Source organism: Rhinolophus sinicus, chromosome 18, assembly GCF_057876585.1.
Source record: "Rhinolophus sinicus isolate RSI-liver-muscle chromosome 18, RSI-T2T, whole genome shotgun sequence".
Lineage (NCBI taxonomy): Eukaryota > Metazoa > Chordata > Mammalia > Chiroptera > Rhinolophidae > Rhinolophus > Rhinolophus sinicus.
Window position 1 is genome coordinate 54246423 of NC_142518.1, and position 21780 is coordinate 54268202.

At 34.3% G+C, this 21780-nt stretch overlaps 1 pseudogene; it reads left to right on the forward strand.

The window, feature by feature from the left end:
• LOC109438722 (proteasome subunit alpha type-1 pseudogene) overlaps positions 1 to 21283 on the forward strand; it is an 84195-nt pseudogene extending 62912 nt beyond the window's left edge.
• The last annotated feature ends 497 nt before the right edge of the window (positions 21284 to 21780 follow it).

Consider the following 21780-nt stretch of genomic DNA (forward strand, 5'->3'; position numbering starts at 1 on the left):
TCTCTGTGGGGAGTTGAGGGACAGGAGATCTGTTCTGTATCTGCTTCAATCTGAGAAGGGAGTAGAGCTGTCCCTACCTAATGGGGATTCACGAAACTCTCACCCTATCTGTTCTTAAAGAAAGACGGTGTCTCATATCTGTCTTGGTTGGGGTGCACCGGAAGCCTCGCTGGGACATAACTCCTATCCTGACGGCCCCTAGATGAGGACAGACAGATGTTAGCTAATAAATTAAAAGCGTTGGCTCCAGGAGTAGTAGTTGAAGCCCAATTATCTTAACTTTACCCAGGGGTTAGGTATGGACTGGCCTGGAGGGTTGTTAAAACCCATTTGGTTTCTGGGATGGCCTTTGTTTATCCAAGAGTTAGGTCTGGAATGGCTCTGGGGAATGTTGGGCTATAATGATTATAGCTCACAGGCCTTTAACTAGTTATTAGGCAGGGGTGAGAGACATTCTGTGACTTAGGCTAGGAGCAATCTTTAGTTTAAGACTAAGAAACTGATTAAAAGAGTGACTAAAACCAGGGGCTAAGGAGCTAAGAAACTGGGGAAAAGGAGACTTAAATTTTCTATAGTGAGGGAGGCTTAAAACTTTTATATTGATGGAGCTCTCCCATATCAATACCTTCTTTGTATTTTTTTGTATTTTAACTAAATTTATTGGTGTGACATTGGTTAGTAAAATTACATAGGTTTCAAGTGTAGATTTCTATAATCATCTATGTATTGCATTGTGTGTTCACCACCCAGAGTCAGTTCTCCTTCCATCACCATATATTTGACCCCATTTTCCCTCTTCTACCACCCCAGAAATAGCTCCTGTGGAAACTAGAGGAGCTTTTCCTTGGAAGTTAATAATTAATTAATCCTAAAGAATATACCATATTTTGTCAAAGGTCCTATGTGATTCGTTATACTATGCATCATTTTATATAACACAAAGAAAAAAAGAAAAACACTGCTAATTAAACTATAACATTGATTATAAATTCAGCCTAATGTGAACTCCTTAAATTCATGAAATATGCTAGTTTAAACCAAATGAACTTTTTATTAGTTTATATAAACACACTATTTTTATGAAGTCGATATTTGTATATAAAGAACCAAATAAAATGAAAGTTACATAGAAATATCCTAGGAACATAAAAAGTGTGATTATTCGAAATAACAAGAGACTGAGTGATTAGTGGGAAGGGAAGTGATCAGCTTTTTCGCTCTTTGGATACAAAATAAGTCTACCTCTCCATATTTTTGAGATGGCCTGTAATTATATGGGAACAACTGGAGTTTAACATTCTCTTTGTGGATGCTATTTTCATAAAGCCCTACACTGCATTGGCTAGGAAGCTGGCTCAACTCTGCTGATCTGTGTATCATGTAATCACATTCATCACTGAAACTGTTGTATACATATCTCCTTATTTACCCAGTACCACAGTTTTTTGGATTTTCATATTTATCATAATGAGTAATATTTGCATGTTAAAGTGCAGACTTTTAAGTATAGTCTGGCTTTAATTATCTAGTGAATTATTCAGTGTATAGATTTTTTATTCATTACTAAGCACATCTTTCTTGAAAATGTCTTTACATTCATCGCATTCTGATGTTCTGTTCTTGAGCCTTTATGAAAATTAGATCTATGGGAGCCATAACTGAAGAAGGTGGCTTGATGACAATGATTTTAAATTAGGCTAGAAAAAAATATAGCAATAGAATAGTCTCTACTGTCCAATAGTTTTAGCCAGATGCTATAAATATCAGACAAAAGCTTGAATCTTATAAAAGTTACCATAGAATGCACACTATTCAATTCACCTTTGGATTTTCATTTTCTAAAGGACTGTTGCGAGCGCCTGGAAGGGCAATAGCCACATTGCAGTCTCTTCCTGAAAATCAAGGGGACATTAATCCCTCAGCAGGGCCCTGTGTCCCTGCGTGGGACTCATGATGTGAGTGGGGAACAAAGTCCTGACACACAGGTTCAGATAGAGTAACACAGCTTTGTTTGGGAACCAATGTCCCTCCAGAGGCCAATGCTCTGGTAAGCACAGAAGGTTATACTGAATAGAATAGAATTTAATAACGAACCAAGTCCCAGAGTCAATCAAGGTGGAGAAAGTCCCTGGTCCGGGAGAGGTGACTGGGTCCACAATGTGTCTGAGGCAAGCTGTTCTTGCAAGGAAGAACTTTGGAGGGTCCCAAAATACCGTGGCTTTCACCTCGCAGGGGACTCTGTTGGATCGCCCAAACGAATGTCCCAGAGAATTGTTCTGGAGTGTCTCACTCAGAGCCTCGCAGAAAGTCTTAGCCAGAGTGCCCAATTGGACTACTCATGGTATTGCTCTGGAGTTCTACTTTTATCACCTTTTCCTTGGACTTGTTTACTTCTTAGGTGATAACCAGAAGTTGTTTGCCAGGAGTTGTTTTGGTGAACGTGTTTACCACTCAATTTTGTTATGCTCAGTTTCACACATAAACATAAACATGTTTACTTTCACGTATATGCTATACACATAAACATGTTTACTTTCACTTTACTCTTATCAGTCTCACATGTGTGGCCATCGTCCTGTCCCTACTAGTAAACAACTTGTTTTGCAAACTTCAATCCAACATATATAATACATTTTATATGCTCTATACAAGGACAAAACCCCCACATGGAAAATTTTCTGGCACTCTCTTATCCACCCAGTGAGTGCAACATTCTTAATAAATACTGATGGTATTTGAACCTGTGATTGTAAAAAAGAAAAAGCACACTGTAAAAACAGTAAGTCACATTGTAATTATTTTCTGTAATTTTTTATGCTGATCTTTTTTCTGTAAGATTTTGAGGCAACAATGTCTTACTAAAAAAATATAAACTTGAGGTCCAAGATGGTGGCAGCACAGAAGGATGCTGAACTCACATCTTCCCGTGAGCAAATTCAAATATGCACATATATAGAGAACAATTACTCCTGCAAGACAACTGAGGGCTGAATGAACAACTCCTGAACAACAAGCAAGAGATAGAGACCAAATAGAGAAGACTTGGAAACCATGGGAGTCCTCCGGGAGCTGAGGGAATTCTCTGGGCCAGAGGAGCCTGTGGGTGCCATTGCTTACATGCCCCTCAACTTCTATAGGGCAGGTAGGAGCTCTGTTTGGGTGCTTTGGCCTGCCTGCTGGATCACCACAGCACACTCCTAGCTACATTGCCTGGAGTATATGAATACAATGAAAATAAATATGTTAAAACTGTACATAAAGAGTTTAGTTAATTTTCAAAAAAAAAAAAAAAAAATCCAGAAGACTTCCGTGAGGAAAAAAAGAGTGTTACTCATATATGGATTGCAAACCAGGGAATGTAGCGCTCAGCATAAACCAAACGTATGCTCCACCACAGGGGAGTTGGGGCAGGGTTTTTAAAGGAAAAACTGCAAGAAGCTGACTTTTAAGGGGAGTGGTTGGCAAGTGAAGAGAAATCATAGTATACTTTATATATTTTCTGATTGGTTGAGGCAATGGGCTTTTTAAGTCTCAGTTAAACTACCAGAGCAGTATCAACAGATTGTGTACAAAATGTGACAAACATCTTGGTTCCTGTAAGCCTTGAAAAAAAACAAGATATGGTCAAGTTTCCAGCTCCCTTAGACCTTGCAAAAACAAGTTTTTGTGATAAAATAAACAATTCAGAGAACACCATTTGTCATGTAGGCAAAATTAGAGTCCAAATTTCAAGAAGTCTGAATATTTTGCCCCCAAATTATAATATAATGATGTTAAAGTTCACAGAGGTATAAAACATGCAAGGCAATTCCTCTGGCATGACAGCTCCAGCTCCATTTTAAAATGGCTCCATTTCTATTATTGTTTACAAAGTGATGCTTTTAAAATATGTTCAAAGGGAGGGACACTGCAGACGGTTCTACTGCCTTTATTTTATTTGTCAAGGAATGGATAATTAGAAGATACAATTTTTTAGAAGAAATCTTTAATACTGAGGATAGATCATAGACCATTAGATCTGGAAATTAGTCCAATCCTCTCAAACGACAGGTAAGAAAATTGGACTTTAAGAGGTCAAGTGGCAACTCTCACTTCATGTGGCAATTTGATGGACACCAGATTTGGACACCAGATAGCTGTGTTACTTCAGTAGTTATTCCCTCTGCTTCTTCCACAGACATATACTTTACATTTCATTTTAGATAAAAAAAGAATAATTTAAAACTTAATCAGAGTGAAATAGTATTTGTTATTACCATTACATGAAACCAAATAAACACATGAAAAACTCTACTTTCTAAAAAGACATAGTAAGTAGCTATATGTTGGTGTTATTAGATCAGGGTTTCTCAACCTGAACACTATTGACATTTTGAGCTGCATAATTCTAGGTTGAGAGTGGCTGTGCTGTGCATTTTTAGGATGATTGTAGCTTCACTCTACACACACCGTGCCAGTAATGCTCCTTTCTCCCAGTTGTAACAAATTAAAATATCCCCAGACATTGCCTAATGTCCCCTGGCAGGTGGGGAAATTGCCCCTAGTTTAGAACCATTGGATTAGCAGACATATTCTATGGCCTAATCTTTTGAAAATTAATTGTGAATCTTTGTGTTCCAAAGAAATTTTATTTTTTCAACACACGTACTCAGCAAAGAAGTCAAACATTGACATATATGAAATGAAGTTTCCAGGAATTTCTTTTTTAAATAGACCCTTCCATTTCAAAGCTACCAACAGGGTGGATTCTTCAGTTGCTTTCACCTTATGAAGATCTGCTAATGAGGAAAAATTTTGGGCAGGCCCATGACGGAGATTCTATTGTGACTCATTAACATTTGCTCTGACCCCTCAATCAAATTATAAAGACACTATGCAATATGTTAACTATGGAATTTAAAGAAGAAAACTGAGTAAACATACAACCTATAAGTAACCATATGATACTTATCTAACAGCAATATTAAGACAAGAATATCAGATGTCAGTGAAAAAATTTTTCTTGAAAACTCATGTTGTTTGAGAGTGAAGCAGATTTGAAAAAAAGTTTGTTTAAATCATTAATAGGTTAAAAATCCAAATATGTCTGTAAGTGTTTTATTCCTATCATTACTGTTATCATTTAGTAGTGTTTCTATTTCATGTTCAGATGGGAAAAACTCAATAAATGTGTGCTGAATGGATTAATGTCTCAGCTTTTTATTTTATAGAATCCCTGAACAGTCTAATTTAAAAGAATTTGTTTAATAAAATGTCTTTAGACAAGTCAATATTGTATAACTTAGCTCCTGTATCTTAATCAGACACTTAACGCCTTGATCATGAGCTGTTTGGAATCTCTAAGTAGTTTTATGGTTAGAACATGAAGTACAACAAAGGGAGAGATGAGACTAATGAGGTAATAAGAAAAATATAGTACATGTCATACAGGCATTGCATACCTTTTAAGTTTGGAATTTATTCTAAATTCAATAGAAAGTTAATAAGCTGGAGAGAGAGAGAGGAGAGAGGAGAGAGGGGGGAGAGAGAGAGAGAGAGAGAGAGAGAGAGAGAGAGAGAGAGAGAGAAGAGAGAGAGGTGGGGCATGTTCAGATTTTGACTTTATATATGTTATAGAGAGAAAGTAAATCTTCTAAGTTAAGAATAAGGGCGTATATGTGTAAATAGGGAGAAGTGAGCAGGCCAGGCACCTCATCCTCACTCTACAGCAGTTTCATTTTTATGCATTTTTTAAAATATTGGGCTTCTGTATATAGTTCTGTTTAAGGAACGTTTCTATTTTTGAAGAAATCTTTGAAAAACAGTGCTCTATAGCATATATTTTAGTGATAAATTATATAATTGAAAATACTAAATTGTTTACATTAGGATTTTCCAGGTAAAATTTCATATTGCCTGTGAAGTGTTCAATAACTATTCTAGACCCTCAATATTTCTCCAATTTCTAAATTATTATGATGCAATCTCTTTGGATTTAGTACCTCGTTAATGTCTATTTTCTCCTTTGTCTAATCTTGCCTCTTCAAAGAGTTTGCAATCTCTTTGAAACCAGCAGCTATAGAACTTCTGACTTTTGTTTAAACACATAATAGAAGCTTAAATGCCTGTTGGTCAATTAAGTTAAAAATCGGGCCAGGTGCATGTTGAGTAATCAAATAATACCTACTCAATAAATCAGTGATAAATTACCACATACATGACAATAAAAAAGACAGGCTATCCATGTCTACTGTGGACTGTAAACTCTTGGGTTGATTTTTACCTTTATCCACAAAGCAGATTTTGTTTCTCATCTTTCAGCATATCTTTATTTTTCTTGTAGGAATTATTACAGCTAATGTTGACAAAGTCTCAATCTAACCAATATTTTCTATTTATCATGTAACTAATTTATCCTCATCCCACTCACAAAATACTCTTTTAAAAATGAATTGTAGAAACAATAATTTAACAGCCTTCTTAAATTATAATTAGAGCAGGTGATAATTAAGTAGAATGAGTTATATCATTCAGGAATCAAGATGAAAAAGCTTGAGGATTTCATTGAGATATACGATTGGTTATTCAGAAATATACATAATGAGAAGAGCTACTTGACTCTCATTGCATCTACAATTCTTGTATATAATGAATGGAATTTCTTGGTTGAATACCATTATATACCATATCCAAATTTTCCTCATCTTCAATATTGTTAGTTATTAGACATATGGAAGTAACATCTTGGGCTTTGGGATAGTCTTAGGCTACATCTGCACATGCAAACTAATATGAAAAAAAATAGGCAATCAGCAAGAAAATTTCTTTTAAATGAATATTTTTGCTTGCTCTGTCCAGATAATGAAAAAGAGAATAGATTCTACTATACGAATGATCCTAAAAACTGCCTCCAATTACCCATGCACTGCATTTTAGGCAGAGCGTGTACCTACCTGGGATATACTAACAGTATACCAACCAGCTTCTTTAGCGTTGCTCTGGAGTATGTATTTAGTCCACTCAAAATGAGTTACAGGTTTGTAAATATTGGAAAATCATTAACTGAATTATTAGATTTATACTGAGCAGAAATCCCACAATCATAGGACATATTGTGCCTAATGTTTTATGTCTCCTTTATGTAAAATTTTATCTTAATAATTTCTTATAACAGGCTCCAAAAAGAGATATCCCTGTCATTTCCCACCAATCCTTATTCATTCTTTATTCTCTCTGTTTAATTTTTTTTTTTTAATTTGCATTTCAGTCTAGTAATGTCACACTGACGTCTCATGGGGAATTCTTCATAATGAACATTTACTCACTGTAGACAGATGCCTGTTTACTTATCTCCTTTAGACACACAGAGCATCACTACTATCATTTTCTAAGTTTTAAAGCCTTTGCATACTTAATTTGTATCTTCCTTGAATGCAAATTATACTGTGTTTAGTCTTAAAACAGCAGCATTAGTAAACTGAACTCTCATTTATGTGTGCAGTGGGTGAGTTAGGTACCTCATAAAAATTCTAACAGATGCCTTGCTTTAATATTTCTAATCATCGAGTTTGTGCCCCAAGGATTTTTTGTTTTGTTTTGTTTTATAGTCATCAAGTTTTTGCCTTGTTACAAAAAAATGCTTTCTTAAATTCTATGAAGACATTGAAACCTTTTTTAAATTTATTCCTGAGCCTATAGTCATTGTTCTTATTTTATATGTGCACTTGCTTTTCTTCTGTCCTCTTTGATCTCTTTCCCTCATTCATCAGTCAAGTCCCCATAGATTTAGGCTATGTTGATGATTTGCTCAAGCTGGCAAACTAGTGGGTTTCTCCTCGTTTCCTAAATCTGGAGATGTACTGTGGTTTTTTAGTATAACAAGATCAGTCAGATTCATCCCATAAGAGTTTCCTGATTGTTTACAAGATGAAGGAATCATTTGAAAAGTAACAGGATCACAACAACCCATTCTTTGTCAGAGGGTAATATCAGAAAGTGATGCTAACTTTACTTGTTGTTCCAAAACTTAATAATAAAAAGGCAAGAATAAAGCTGTTTTCAATTCTAATCATCTAAAACAGCTGACAGGTCACATCAGAAACACGGCGGTGTGAGTGGTACCCCTTGATCTCTCCTCTTGAAGTTACAATAAGTTGGATAGCTATAATTTAAAAAAGGATTCCCTGTGCAACACACAAATACATCTGAGAGATCTGCGCATTGAAACATCTGAAGGTGGGCAAATCGGGTCAAACAAGGGAGATGGGAAGGGAGACATGCAGAGATGGGGGCTGTGGGATGCAGCTCAGAACTCACTGACTGTAGTCCTGGGAGAGGGGAAGATGGAAACTATAGGTGCACTCTCTGTGGCCCCAGCAATCCTGCCTGAGTGATCAGCATATAATACAGTTGAATGTAGTCATCAGGCAGACCAGCGGGAAAACACCTAAGTACAGAAATGTGACAACTGTGGTCTAACAGCAATCACCACCATGTAGAAAACAAAGCCATGGAGCCTGGCCACCTCCTCCCCATGCTCCCAGACTTTGCCACCCTCACACCCTCCCAGTGTTAGGCAGCTGGCCTCAGAAAAAAATGGTATAAGTGTCGGATTAAAGACCAGAATATCTACAGCCCTTGGAACTGAAGAGATAGTTTCTGAGTGGGAGACACACACTGCAGCTAATTCCAGTGACCTGGGAGGAGCTAAAACGGCGAGGTAGCTGAGGTCTAGCAATCACCATTACTTAAAGGAGAACAAACGCAGAAACACAACAGAAGCTTCTCTCAGGCCGTCCCAACCGCACTTTTCACAGCTGATCCTAGTGGGGGCACCAAGGGCTGCTGAGGTCCATAACTCTGTATCTGGCTGCACGGGCAGCACTGGGTTTCAAGGGCTCAAACCCTGTTGCCCATCACATCCGCCCACAAGGGTGGTGCCCTGAGACCCACATGACCTGGTCAAGGAGGAGATGCCCACTTTTCCAGGAAATCTTCTACTGGGAGAAGCCAAAATAGGGCAAGAGAAAATAAAATGCTCCAGTGCTACCTGGTGGAAAACAAAAGAAAGACCTCTTCAGATAAGCCTGCTGCAGAATTCACTGCTGTAGATACCCAGGAAGAGACACCCATTAATTATGATGAATAACCAAGGTAACAAGGCAGCTCAGAAAGAAAATAAAAAATCTCCAGAAAATAAACTTAAAACTCATGGAAATATGTGACTTAAATGACAGAGAATTCAGCACTGCCATTCTGTAAACACTCAACGAGATGCTAGGAAACTCAGATAGGTAGCTTAGTGAAGTCAGAAATAAAATCAACAAACAAAATGTATATTTTACCAAAGAGATTGAAATGTTAAAAAAGAAACAAATGAAAATTCAATAAATGAAGAATTCAATAAAACAAATGGAGAATGAAATACTGAGCGTGGAAGTAGAGCTGACAGATAGAGAAAACATTAGTGATATCAAAGATGTAAATCTGGAAGTGACACAGATGGAAGAAGAGACAGCCTTGAAAGTTAAAAGAAATGAAAGAACTCTATAAAGAATTTTCTGACTAGGTCAGAAAAACTATATACAATAATAATGATTATACCAGAAGGAAAAAAGAGGGAGAAGGACGAAAAGAGCCTATTCATACAAACAGTCAATGAGAACTTCACAAACCTATGGAAAGAACTGGATCCTCAAATCCAAGAAGCAAACAGAACACCTAATTATCTCAATTACGAAAGATGTCCTCCAAGGCACATTATATTGAAACTGTCATAAATTAATGACAAGGAAAGAATTCTCAAGGCAGCCAGGGATAAGAAAATAATAACCTATAAAGGAAAGCCCGTTCAAATATAATCAGATTTCCCAGCAGAAACTCTGCAAGCCAGGAGACAATGGAATCAAGTATTTAAACTACTGAAAGAGAGAAATAACCAGCAAAGAATTATATATCCAGCAAAGTTATCCTTTAGGTATGAAGGAGGAATAAAGACCTTTCCAGACATACAGAAGTTGAGGAAATTTTCCACCACAAAGCCTGCATTACAGGAAATACTGAACAAGGTTATTCTACCTGAAACAAAAAAACAACAGGATACAAAAGTATAAGTAAGATTACCAACAGACAGACAGAAGCAGGAAATGGCAATTCCTACACAGAATAGGGCACTATTCACTCCAACGTAAAGAAGATAAAAATATAAGAAATTAAAGTAAAGTAAAACTTTATAAAAAGTAAAGAAGATAAAAACATAAGAAAAGAAAGTGAGAAGAAGATAATTTGCCACTCTAACACAGAAATTAACTCACAGCATAAATAGGGATAATTTGTGACAACAAAAACATAAAAGGGGAGTGAGGTCTGAATATGCAAAGGGAAACTGAGATAACATGAAAAGAAATGACTACTGTATATATGAAATTTTCTTTTACATAAATAATAACCACTAAAAAAAAAAATTCAGAACTGAGACACATAACATAAAACAAGAGAAATAGGAAAAAAATCATAGAATACCACCAAACTAAAATAACAGATAGAAACACAAAGGCAAAGAAACAATGGAAACATGGAACTACCAGAAAAGAAAAGATAAAATGATAGGAAATCTTAATATATCAATAATCACCCTAAATGTAAATGGACTAACTCCCCAATAAAAAGGCACAGAGTAGCAGATTGGATCAAAAAGCAAAACCAACCATAAGCTGCCTCAAAGAGACACATCATCTTAGCTGCAAAGATAAATATAGACTCAAAGTGAAAGGGTAGAAAAGCAGGTGTATTCATACTTACATTTGATGTAATTATGATGTAACAGACATGATTCAACATACTTATATGATGAAACAGATTTCAGGATAGAAAAGGTAACAAGAGACAAAGATGGACATTTCATAATGATAAAGGGGACTATACAACAAGAAGATATAACACTCATCAATATTTATGGCCCCAATAAGCGAGCACAGAAACATATAAGCAACTATTAACAGAACTAAAGGGAGGAATTGACAACAACACAATTATAGTAGAGGACCTAAATACATCATTGACAGCTATGGATAGATCATTCAAACAGAAAATACATAAAGAAATGTCAGCCCTAAATGACACATTAGATGAAATGTACATAATTGAGATTTATAGAGCATATCATCCTAGAACATCAGACTATACATTCTTTTCTTGTATACATGAAACATTATTAAAGATAAACCATATATTGGGACATAAAACTAGCCTCAGCAAATTTAAGAAGATTGAAATCATCTCAAGCATATTCTCTGACTACAAAGCTTTGAAATTGTCCATCAACTGCAAAAAGAAAGCAGGAAAACCCACAAATATATGGAGACTAAATAACATACTTTTAAAAAACGACTAGGTCAAAGAAGAAATAAGAGGAGAGATCAAACGATACATAGAAACACATAAGAATGAAAGTACATCTTACCGAAACCTTTGGGATGCAGCAAAAGCAGTTTTAAGAGGGAAATTTATATCATTACAGGCCTATCTCAAGACAGATGAAAAATCCCAAATAACCTCATGTTAAACCTTAAAAAACTAGAAAAAGAAGAACAAATAAAACCTAGAGTCAGCAGAAGGCAGGAAATAATAAAAATCAGAGCAGAACTAAATGAAATAGAGAACAGAAAGAAAACAGAAAAAAATAATGTGACAAAGAGCTGGTTCTTTGAAATCTTTAATAAAATTGACAAACCATTGGCTAGACTCACTAAGATAAAAAGAGAAAAGACACAAATAAACAAAAGCAGAAATGAAAGAAGGGAATTTACCACAGATGCCACAAAAATACAAAGGATCATCAAAGAATACTAGGAAGGACTATAGTCCACCAAATTAAAAAACTTGCAAGAAGTGGACATGTTCTTAGAAACATTTAGCCTTCTTAGGCTGAGGAACGAAGAACTGAAAAATCTAAATAGACTGATTAACAGTAAGGAAATTGAATCTGTCATCTGATACCTTCCCAAAAGCAACAGTCCAGTACCACATGGCTTCATTAGTGAATTCTACCAAACATTCAAACAGGATCTAATATCTGTCCTACTCAAACTCTTCCAAAAAATTGAAGAAGAGACAATACTCCATAAATCATTTTATGAGGCCAACATTACCCTGATAAAAAACCTGGTAATGATAACACAAAAAATAGAAAATTACAGATCAATATTACTAATAAATAGAGATGCAAAAATCCTAAACAAAATTCTAGCAATCAGATGCAATAATACATTAAAAACATTACATGTCTCAACCAAGTGGGGTTCATCCCAGAGGCACAAGGATAGTTCAATACACGCAAATCGATCAATGTGATACACCACATAAACAAATAAAGGACAAAAATCATATGATTATATCAATAATACAGAAAAAGCATTTGAAAAGATACTACATCTACTTATGATTAAAACACTTAATATAATGGTATAGGAGGAAAATACCTTAACATAATAAAGGCCATATATGACAAATCCTCAGCTAATATCGTAATTAATGGTGAAAAACTGATGCTGTTTACTCTACGATCAGGAACATTACAGGGCTGTCCCTGATCAGCTCTGCTTTTCAATGTAGTATAGCAAGTCCTAGCCAGAGCAATCAGGCAAGAGAAAGAAATAAAAGGCATCCAAATTGGGAATGAAGAAATTAAATTGTCACTTTTTGCAGATGACATGATGCTATATATAGTAGAAAACCCCAAAGAATCCACCAAAAAGCTATTAGAAAAAATAAACGAATACAGTAAAGTTTTCGGCTGCAAAATCAACGTACAAAAGTCCATTGCATTCCTACATACTAAGAATGAAATCTCAGAAAAAGAAGTAAAATAAAAATAAACCAATTCCTTTAGCAATTGCAACAAAAAGAATAAAATACATAGGAATAAACTTAACCGAGGATGTGAAAGACCTGCACTCTGAAAACTATAAGACATTTTTAAAAGAAATTGAAGAAGACACAAAGAAATGATAGACATTCTGTGTTCATGGATTGGAAGAACCAACATAGTTAAAATGGCCACATTACCCAAAGCAAAATATAAATTTAATGCAATCCCCATCAAAATCCCAATGGCTTTTTAAAAAAGAAATAGAACAAAAAATCATCACATATTTATGGCACTACGAAAGACCCCAAATAGCCAAAGCAATCCTAAGAAAAAAGAACAATACTGAAGGTATCACACTCCTTGACTTCAGCTTGTACTACACGGCAACAATAATCAGAACAGTATGGTATTGGCAGCAAAACAAACACACAGACCAATGGAATAGAATTGAGAACCCAGAAACAAACCCACTTAAATATGGACAGATAATTTTCGACAAAGAAGCCAAAAACATACAATGGAGGAAAGACAGCCTCTTCAATAAATGGTGCTGGAAGGGAGAATTGGAAAGCCACGTGCAAAAGGATGAAACTAGACTGCTATCTGTCACCGTGTAAAAAAATTAACTCAAAATGGATCAAAAACTAAACATAACACCTCAGAGAAGAAACTGCATAGAAGAAAACACAGGTACTAAACTTATGGATGGACCTTGGGTTCAAAGATCATTTTATGAATTTGGCTTCAAAGGCAAGGGAAGTAAAAGCTAAAATAAATGAATGGGACTATATCAAACTAAAATCTTCTGCACAGCAAAAGAAACCATCAACTTAATAAAGAGGCAACCAACCAAATGGGAGAAGATTTTTGCAAACAACGCCTCCTATAAGGGGCTCCTATCCAAAGTATGTAAGGACTCATGTAATTGAACAACCAAAAAAAACAAACAATCCAATTCAAAAATGGGTAGAGAACCTGAGGACACATTTCTCCAAGGAGGACATACAAGCGGCCAACAGACTTAGGAAAAAATGCTCAACATCACTAATCATCAGAGCAATGCAAATCAAAATCTCAATGAGATACCACCTGATACCAGTTAGAATGGCTATCGTCAACAGTACAAATAATAACAAGTGCTGGAGAGGCTTTGGAGAAAAGGAACCCTCATACACTATTGGTGGGAATGCAGACTGGTGCAGCTGCTATGGAAGGCAGCGTGGAGGTTCCTGAAAAAATTAAGAATAGAATTACCATATGACCCAGCAATCCCTCTCCTGGGTATCTACCCAAAAAATCTGAAAACATTAATCCATAAAGATGTATGTGCTCCGACGTTCATTGCAGCTTTACTTACAGTGTCCAAGACATGGAAACAATCTAAGTGTCCTTTGATAGATGATTGGATATAGGAGATGTGGTATATATACACAATGGAATACTATTCTGCCATAACAAAAGATGAAATAATGCCATTTGCAATAACATGGATAGATCTTGTGATTATTATGCTAAGCAAAATAAGTCAGTCAGAAAAAGTAGAGAACCATATGATTTCACTGATATGTTGTATACAAAACTGAAAACAACAAAGGTAGAAGATAAACAAATGAAGAAACAAAAACTCATAGACACAGACAATAGTTTAGTGGTTACCAGAGGGTAAGGAGGGGAGGAGGTGGTAGATGATGGTAAAAGGGATCAAATATATGTTGATGGAAAGAGAACTGACTCTGTATGGCGAACAGATAATTTGATATATAGATGATGTATCACAGAATAGTACACTTGAAACCTATGTAAATTTATTAACAATTGTCACCCCAATAAACATTAATTTTTTTAAAAAAGAATCTAGGTACCAACCATACGTGTTTCATAAAAATTAACTCAAACAGATCATGTATTTAAATTTAAAATGCAAAACTATAAAACTCCTAGAATATAACAGAAGAAAACTAGTTGACTTTTGGTTAGATGATGACTTTTTAGATAGAGCACCAAAGACACAATCCATGAAAGAAAGAATTCATAAGCTGGGCTTAGTTGAAATTAAAAACTCCTGCTCTGTGAAAGACACTGTCAAGAGAATACAAAAAGAAAAACCAGAGACTTGGATAAAATATTTTCAAAGACATATCTGATAAAGAACTGTAACCCAAAATATGCAAAATTCTTGAAATTCAGAAACACATAAAGAAAAAACACACAAACAATGAGTCAGACATTAACAGCTGCCTCACCCAAGATGATATACAGATGGCAACTAAGAATATGAAAAATGCTATATATTATGTGTCATCGGGGAAAGTAGAAATTAAAACAATGAGATTCCACTACATCCCTATTACAATGGCGAAAATCCAGAACACTGGCAACACCCAATTATGGCAAGGATGTGGAGAAACAGAAAGTCTCATTCATTGCTCCTAAAAATGCAAAAATGGAACAGCACTTTGAAAGACATTTCTTCGTTTCTAACAAAATTAAACATTCTCTACCTATAAGATTCAGCAGTTTCACTTCTTGGCATTTACTCAAAGTAACTGAAAACTTATGTACACACAAAAACGTGTACAGTGCTATTCATAGCAACTTTATACATCATTGCCAAAATGTGGAAGCAACCAAGATATCCTTTGGTAAATGAACAGATAAATAAACTATGGTACATCCAAACAATAAAATGTTTTTCAGTGCTAAAAATAAATGAGCCACAAAGTCATGAAAAGACATGGAAAAAACTTGAAGGCATATTATTAAATGAAAGACATCAATCTGAAAAGGCTACATGCAGTATGATTCTAATTTTATAACATTGGGAATAGCCAAACTATGAAGAATAAAAATATCAGTGATTTTTTGGGGATAGATAAGAGAAAGGGATAAATAGACAGAGAAAACAGGAATTTTAGGGAGTCAAACTACTTTGTACAATACTCTAATGTTGGATACATGTCATTATATGTTTGTCTAAACCCATAGAATGTACAACACGAAAAGTAAACCCTAATTCAAACTATGGACTCTGAATGATAATGTGTTAATGTAGATCCATCAATTGTAATAAATGTACCACTCTGAGGTGGGTTGTTGATAATGGAGGAGGCTATGCATGTGTGAAGGCAGTGGATATATGGAGATCTCTGTACCATTTACTCAATTTTGCCTAAGAATTCAATTGTTAGATTGTAAATTATTACATTGCCAGATGTTTTTCCAGATGGCTGTACAAGCTTTCATTCACACTAGCAATGTATGAGGGTAACTCTCACCTCACATTCTCACCAGAATTTGGTTATTGCCTAATTTTTTGTTAAGCCTTTTTAATAGGAATATAGTGGTATGCAATTTTTGATTTTAATTTGCTTTGATAATAAATTATGATGTTTAGCACATTTTTATATGCTGGTTTGCAATCTGTATATCTTGTTTGGTAAGTGTCTAAAATTGTACATTTTTAATAGCTTGTCCCTAATTTTTGAATTGTGACAGTTTTTTTATATATATTTAAGATACAAGTACTTTATCAGATGTATAATTTGCAAATAATTTATGATATTTTACAGATTATCTTTTCCTTCTCTTCACCATGTTTTCAGTAGAGGAAAAGTCTTAAATTTTGAGGAAGTACAGTTAATGTATGTGGTTTTTTTTTTTTTTTTTATGGATTCTGCTTTTGGTGTCATATTCAAATAATTATTTGTATAACTCAAAAATCAAAATGAGTTGCTACTAGTTTTTCTAAAATGTTAATAGTTTTGTGTGTTATATTGAGGCTTTTATATTGAGTTAATTTTTTAAAGTTATGATATATAGTTCATAGTACATTGTTTTTGCGTATGGTTATCTAATTGTTCCATCATAATTTATTGAAAGACTACTTTTTTATTAAATTGATTTTCTACTTTTGCAAAAAATCAATTAACCATATTTCATCAGATCTATATCTGAGAACTCTATTTAACTTCATTCATCTATTTGTCTATCTTTTCAGTAATTGACATATAACATTATTTTCAAGTACACAACATAATGATTCAATATTTATATATATTGCAAAATGAGCAACACAATAAGTCTAGTTATCATCCATCACCACACATAGCTACAAATTTGTTTTCTTGTGATGAGAACTTCGATTCACTCTCTCAGAAACTTTCAAATACGTAACACAGTATTATTAGCTAGTCAACATATTGTACAGTGCATCCTTATTACTTATTTTTTTCTGTAAGTGGAAATTTGCAACTTTTGACCCCTTTCACACATTTTATTCACCACCCATCCTCCACCTCTGTCATTCACCAATCTGCTCTCTGTATCTATAAACTTGTATTTTAAAAACAAATTTAATTCCACATATAAGTGAAATATACAATTGTCTTTGTCTGACTTATTTCAGTTAGCATTAGCAAAGACAGTAATGCAAAGAAAAATAGACAGCAACAGGAAAAGACGAAGACAAAATATGAGATGGATTGATTTCATAAAAGAAGCCATAAACATGAGTCTACAGGAGCCACGTAGGGCTGTTGAGAAAAGGACAAGGTGGACATAATTCATTCTTAAGTCGCCAATACTCTGCTGAGTCAGAGCCAACTCAACAGTATTCCCTCCAAGTTTACCAATGTTGTTATAAATGGCAGAATTTCCTTCTTTTATGACTAAAAATATATTATTGCATATGTATCCCACACTTTCTATATCCATTCATGTACTGATGGACATCTATTAGGTTGTTTCTATATGTTAGTTATTATAAATAATGCTGCAATGGACATGGGGTGCCTGTATTGTTTTGAGTTAGTGTTTTTGTTTTCTTCAAAAAAATACTCAGAAGTAGAAGTGCTGGATCATATGGTAGTTCTATATTTTTAATTTTTGAGGAAACTCCATTATGTGTACCATAGTGGTTGGAGCAATTTACACTCCCACTAACAGTGCACGTTTCCCTTTCCTCCACATCATCACCAACACTCGTTATTACTTGTCTTTTTTATAATAGCCATTCTCACAGGTGTGAAGTGATAGCTCTTTGTGGTTTTGATGTGCATTTCCCTGATGATTAGTTATGTTTAGCACATTTTCATTTATCTGTTGGCCATCTCTGAATGTCTTCCTTGGAGAAATGTCTAGTAAGGTCCTCTGCCCAGTTTTAAATCAGATTTTTAAAAATGTTGAGTTGTAAAAGTTTTTTAAAAATATGTTTTGAATATTAACCCCTTATTAGATACATCATTGACAAATATCTTCTATCATTCACTAGGGTGTGTTTTCATCTTGTTGATGGTTTCCATTGCCATGCAAAAGCTTTTTAATTTGATGTAGACTCATTTGTTCAATTTTATTTTGTTGTCTTTGCCCTAGGAGACATAGCCAAAAAAAGAAAAAGAAAAAGAAAAAAAATCACTAAGACGAGTGTCAAAGTGTTTACTGCCTACATTTTCTTTTTCTAGGAGTTTTAGGGTTTCAGGTCTTACATTTAATTATTTAATCTATTTTGAGTTTGTTTTTTATATAATGTAAGAAAGTTGTCCAAGAGAACAGTATATGTATTCAACTTATTGCAGATATTTTTATTTCTCACTGAACATCCATTGCTCTCCACATTACTAAGATCCCTATGAGGAGAGTTCATGTAACTAATTCTGCTCACTGGGTGGTGAACAGCAGTGGTATGTGATATCTCTGGGCTGAAGCATTGAAGAGCTTATGCATGAGTCTCCTGATTTCTATTCCCTAATGACAATGGAAGCCACATTTATGTGATAGAACCACAAAATAAAAGTAGAAAAGTACTCAGTCAATTCATGAAGGTCATCTTCCTGGAAAATTCCCAGTCAGGCATTGAGCTTTAATTAAAGTAAAATATAAACTTTTCTGTGTTTACTTTGGATTTTGAGGTTTTGGGTTATTTTTGTTGTAAGCACAGCATAGCTTGACTTACATTTACTATACAATTTGTTTTTCTAGTTCAAAGTTATTTAACTTCATTCTGATGATTGCATATATTACTGATTACTCTGGTAATATTATCTAACCTTGATTAATTGGGGGCATATAATGTTTAAGAAGTTTTTAAGTTCAGTTATATATTTCTTAGTTTCTCTTAGAAATATATATTCATTCTGTACTCGCAAATATATCCCTTGTATAGTCTCCATAGCATTTCCCTGTAATATGTTTAATTGAAAAAATATTTAATACAACAATTATAGGAGACACTTTTAATATTTTCAAATTCTTTTGCCCCTTCTCTAGTAAAAGCAATGTAGAATATTATAAAATAATTACATTTTACAATAGCATATTTCTATGAAATTATTTGATGTATCTTAATGTCTCAAAGTTCCAATTAGCTGCTTGGGTAATTAAATTCTAAAGACTAAAATTTGCCATCTGCTAGAAATAGAAACTAAATTAGATCAGATAGAAATTGTACATTTTCTAATAACACTGTGTCATAAAAATTCCCCAGAGTATTTATTTCATTTTCTTGTAGCCCCTCTTTCCTTATGTGATAGTCTGCTTTGTCTTTGAATAAGCAGCATAGCATTTAAAAAAACATTAAAATTTGTATTATATCCCTTTTCTAATGGGACAGTAATATTCCATTAAAGCATTTTAAGGTTGATTTTTGGTTCTTGTACTACTGAATTAACATTAGCAAAGCCCAAATAAGAAAAATTAAATATATGAAAGGAGTGGTTTTCAGTTAATTCTTATGGCAGCTATTCCAGGAAGAGGATTCCACACTTATAATGGATATTGTATTGAGATTTGACAATATGAATTTATTAGTTTTATTACATGGAACATTTGGGGGAAGAAAAATAATTTATTCCTAGAACAACTACATCTGAAAAAATAGAAATAAATTATTTATACTTTGAAGTTTGTGGAGTGGTGTCAGAAAACATTTTATCAAAGCTATCACTATTTTGAAATAATCAAATTAGCTGACTTTTCATCAAAAAAGAACAAAAAACTAGAAATGAGCAAAAGTGTACAATTTCTTCTCTCAACTTACAGTTTTAAACTCCAGGTAATTAACTTATCTGAATCCTGAATGTTTATATAAAATCAAAGCAACAATGATACTGAACAAAAATGTTATAAATTACAGATAAACTCAATTAATTTACAAATAAATTCAATCACAAATTGTCATGTATTTATTTAATATTTCTATTTTAAGCATCAATAAAAACATGACTGTACATCTGTTTACAAATAAAGGTCAAATGCCAAAAATTGGCATTCAGGATCTTCCCTGATTTGATTGAACCCATTTTCCTTTTTTCTTTCCGCTTTATCAATTCATTTACTGATTCATTTAACAAATCTTTGTTAAGTACCTATATTCCAAATTCTATTTTTCCTACTGGACCATATAATGATGAAATTATGATGATGATAATGATGATTGATGACTCAATGACTGCAAATCTTTTATATAACAAAAGTATATATCAAGCATAGTTTTTGATGAGTCACATACATTAACTCAATTGATCCTTGTACCACACCTATGAAAGTTAGTGTTGTTATCCTTATTTTATAGATAAGAAACCTAAAATATGAAAGGATTCATTGCTTAAGGGCACATAGCAAATAAAGTATGGGGCTAGAACTCCTGATCCATAGCTTTGTAGGAGGTGGCAGCCAGGCCCACAACTGGAACCATATTTCACAACCAGTATGACAATGATGTCACTGTTGGAAACCCAGGGAAGGAAACTGAACAATACAATGAAAGCTGGCAGACAAGATTCAGCCAGTTGGTCTGAAATGGAAAACCTATGCAATGTTGACTGCATTGAGGACAGTCAGAGTTTGCTGCTCATCAGGAAAAAAAAAATTACTCCATGTTCACACTCATATTGGTATCTCAGTTCTGGGCTTACTGCCGATGCTAGACTGTTATGTACTTTTATGCACTAGCAGCCTTTTAATTCATTTCTTCCAGTGTCTCATTTTGTATTTCTAATTAGAAGCAAAACCCAGATACTAACACAATATGGCTGGAGTCCACCAGGTGTCAGGCTGCTTGTTGCTGGTTATGATGATGTGGGCCCTCGTGTTTTCCAAACCTGTCTCTCTGCTAAATATTTTTAGCTATATCCACTAGAACTTGTTCTCAATCAGCCTGTACTTATGTGGAGAGATATATGTCTGAGATTACGGAGTAAAATTTGAATACACTGGTTAAACATGGTCTGTGCACCTTAAGAGACACTTCATGAAGAACAAGACCTAACTACAAAGAATGTCTCTATTGGGATTACTGGAAAGACTTGGGGTTTATTATCTATGATGATGATAATGTTTCCCCCATTTACAGAAAAAGCTTAAAGACCACAGAGAATGGAACAGCCTGTTCAACTTGCTAAGGAACCTGCAGAAAAGGCTGATAAATCAGTGGAACATTAAGTGATAAGGCCATTTACGTATGTTCATATTATCAAAGTAATAATGCAGAAACACATACTGATGACAATAATTTATGCTTTGAAACAAAAGATGCAAAGTGATGCAATGGTATTTTTAAGAAGTAGTCAAGATGCAAATTTCTTTCAAGCAATCTCACTGAAGCCCTTTAATGGGGTACATTTTTCTTTGAGAGGGTCTATATAATAATTTTCTAGAATGTATAGGTATCTGTTACTAATGTTTTGATATGAAGAGCATAGTGTCCTTGTATTTTAAAATAAGGATCAACTGTAAAATAAAATGGTTTCATCTAAAAAAAGAAGTGTAGGACTGGGATTTAACTCAGAAAGTCTAAGTTCAGAGATGCAGTCTTAAATATTATGCTTTACTTTTTCCCACATCATTTCCATTATTAGAATAACCATTAAGTCTATCCACACATATTTTGTTTTTCTCTCTCATTACTCTAATTCAGTCCATTTTCATTCTTCACCTTA